Source organism: Haemaphysalis longicornis, unplaced genomic scaffold (assembly GCF_048455015.1).
Source record: "Haemaphysalis longicornis isolate Haplotype H1 unplaced genomic scaffold, Haemaphysalis longicornis Haplotype H1 scaffold_3, whole genome shotgun sequence".
In the NCBI taxonomy this organism is placed as follows: domain Eukaryota; kingdom Metazoa; phylum Arthropoda; class Arachnida; order Ixodida; family Ixodidae; genus Haemaphysalis; species Haemaphysalis longicornis.
The window spans coordinates 173,160,337-173,164,094 of NW_027526335.1; positions in this window are offsets into that span (position 1 = coordinate 173,160,337).

Below are 3,758 nucleotides of genomic sequence, written 5' to 3' on the forward strand. Positions count from 1 at the left end.
TGGGCCAGTGGGTCTCCCAAATCGCTCGATTCGGAGTTCCCCCCCCCCTTCAACCCTTCCTCCCCGAAATCTCAGACTACAACTACGAAAAGTGCAGATATTGCGGAGCCTAAGAAGATCATTGCAAAGGAGAACGCACAGATATTAGAACAGAGCGCCCAAATAAAAGGGCTCATGAGGAAAATAGATCAATGAGTTGCTAAGGCAGACCAGGGGACGGTAAACGACCAGGCAGAAATAAACGGAGCGGCAGATGCCCCGCGGAAAATGCCCCGTAGGAGGTCACCTGCTCCGACTCCTAGCCAAACACAGGCACCGCAGAAGCAGGAAGCCATGGAAGCTGAAGAGGCACAGACTAGCGAAACGTCTACGCAGCCACCTGTTGAGGAACAGAAAGAACTAACGTATGCCAAAACGATCCTTCTAGCGGCGCTGAAACGCATGGATAGATCGACTTAACACGCTCGAGACTAAACACGAGAAGTATTCGGCACGAGTGGCAGCCATCGAGGTCAGAATAAAATCCACATTGTTAAAAAAGGAACGAACGAGTAGGATCAAGGAGGCCATCTCAAAGAGAAGGGGACGGCTAGAGATATCCGCCAACAAGGACAATGGCCCCAAGTAACAATAGGACTAAGAAAATGGGCCGCAAAGAGCACACGACCATTTTTCAATGGAGCTGCAGAGGAATTAGATTTAAAGACACGAAATTGGCACTTTACATGAATAAGGTTGACACTAGGCCAGCCATTCTTACGTTACAAGAGACAAGGGGAGTCCCAAATGTTCTGGGATACGTTGCGTACACCAACCCTACCAAAATGGGTACGGCGATCCTAGTGTACAATCGCATAGCAGCTACTCAACACCTTACTGCACAGGCCGGTTGTGAGCACACGCTGGTAGAAATACACGCAAAGAAATATGGCAGCAAAAGTAATATTTTCGTCATGAGCGTCTACTGCAGACCATCGCAAAGACAATATGAATTCGATCGAGTTGTGATGGACGCGAACAAATTGGCCGGGAACAGGCCACTCTTGATTTTGGGCGATTTCAACGCGCCACACACCCTATGGGGATACAAATTGCAATACAAAAGGGGAAAGGCTTTGATCAAGACTATGGAAGACCTGAACGTTTCTCTAATCAACGATCCCGAAGTACCCACAAGAAGAGGCAACAGCGTCTCCAGAGATACAACACCAGATCTGTCATGGCTCAGCGGAACGCTGGATATCTCGTGGAAGTGTGAGGACGAGGATCTGGGCTCTGACCACACCATCATCACACTCATCATACGGGGCCCAGACTTCCGGGCCAAGCTGGGAACAGCTCGCTTGACGTACTGGGATAAGATGCGTGCAAACACACAAGAAGACGGCGAGGGCGCGAACGAAGAGGAGCTTCAAGATACCTCGTACAAGAAATGGGCCGATACGCAGAAGATCCTCGAGTAATTCACCCAAAAATTGCAACTACAACGAAGGTACCTTCGTCGACAGCAGGCTCGCTCAAATGTGGGCGGCCTGGCATTTGCTCACGAAGTGCTGGAAGAGGCAAAGGCGCAACAGGAAGCTCGCGCGTCGCATAGCCGAGCTTAACAACGAAATTTCAGAGTACGTGGCTCTCAGCAAAGAGAACTGGCTGCAGGTATGCGACCGCCTCCAGGGGCAGTTGTCCGTGAGGAAGACATGGAAACTGCTGAGGCACCTTATATACCTCGCAGGCAGCAAGACAGCAAACAACTGGTTGCTGACGAAGGTTTTAAACACTTACGACGGAGACGGCGACCGGCTTATGACGGCCCTAGAAGACCACTATCTTCAAACGGAGCGAGGGCAACACCCGACCCGGCGAAAATACACAGAACCCAGCAATGAAGACCTGGACAGGCCGTTCACGCTCTCCTAGTTGCGGACAGCAATTGACAAGAGCAACATGAAAAGCACTCCGGGGGGAGACGCCATCACCTACAGGTTTCTCGCCAACATGAGTGGTAAGACGGCACAATCCCTGCTCGAACACATAAATAAGGCTTGGGAAACCTCACACCTCCCGCCGGAGTGGAAAGAGGCTGAGGTGCGATTCATTGCAAATCGGGTAAGGCCCCCGCGATCGAAAACATGAGGCCAATATCGCTGACCTCCTGTGTTGGCAAGGTGATGGAGCGCATGGTTCTACGTCGCCTTCAGGAACACCTTGAGATGACCGACCAACTTCTGAAGACGATGTTCGGGTTCCGCAACCATCTATCAACAGAGGACGTCATGCTACAACTTCAAGATCTGGTGATCAAAAGAGCTACGCGAAACAGCCCCAGGGCAATCCTCGCCCTAGACCTCAAAGGGGCATTCGACAATGTTACTCATGCTAGTATACTCACTAACCTCAACGAGACGATGTGCGGGCAGCGCACTTTTGGATATGTCAAAGAATTTCTGTCCTCCCGTAAGGCACGAATCTCAGTGGGTGAAGAGCGATCGGAGCCCATTGAATTGGGGGAGCGGGAAACCCCGCAGGGAGCAGTGTTATCACCACTCCTGTTCAATCTGGCCTTACTGCCACTGTCACGTTTGCTAGACCAAATCGAGGGAATAAGACACGCGTTCTACGCGGACGATATTACTATATGCACGGAGCGAGCGGCTTCCGACGGCTGGATGGAGGAGACACTTCAGGCGGCAGCCCTCACAGTGCACGAGTACGTGAGGACCTGTGGACTCAATTGCGCGCCACAGAAGTCGGAACTCCTCGTAATCCAAGCAGGGAAGCCCCGCAAGCAGCCTTCACCAGACATCCACATCCAAATTGGCGGCACCAAAGTCAAGCCGACAGACACTTGTAGAATCCTCGGTGTCCCAATACAAGACAATGGCAAAGCACATGCGGCCGTCGACAAGATCAAGACCAGCGCGGAGAAGATCCTAGCCATGCTGAGAAGGGTTTCAACTAGAAACAGAGGACTGAAGGAAGACGACGCCCTCAGACTCGTTCAGGCATTCATTACATCCAGGATAACATATTCGGCCCCGTATCTTAATCTCAACAAGACGCAAAAAAACACAATCGATACCATCATCAGAAAGGCCACCAAGCAAGCCCTCGGCCTACCCATCTATTCGTCGACCCAGCGCCTTCAAGCCATGGGGGCACACAACACACTCGACGAAGTCATAGAAGCCCACCTGTCTAACCAGCGACTCCGCCTGAGCCAAACAAATCATGGCCGCGCGGTGGTGAATAAGATAGGGTGGCGCAAGGAGAGAGCAACAATCAAGAGGTCCATCCCAACTGAATGGATGGGGACAATCACCACCAAGCTCTCACCCCGGAACATGACGCCGGGGAAAAATGATGGCAGGAGAGAAGCCAGAGCTAAGGCGGTTAATTCCAAAATGCAGCGGATTGAGGGAGTCCTATACGTGGGTATGTCCCTCGTCAAGGGCAGCAGCAATGCAGCAGCGATGGTAACCGACGGGGAATGGTTGCTAAACAGCGCTGCAGTCAACACCAGAGAGTCAGCCACAGCAGAGGAAGTGGCCATAGCCCTGGCGCTCGTCCAACCGGGTGCCAGGGTGGTGGTCACCGACTCCAAAAGAGCATACGGCGGGTACAAGAAAGGGGTGATCTCCTCAGAGGCGGACGCGATATTAACGAAGAACAGGGCGCCGGAGCGAGCCGTAGAGATCGTATGGGTGCCTGCCCACACACAGGTAGCCGGCAACGTCATAGCCGATTATCATGCCTGAGCG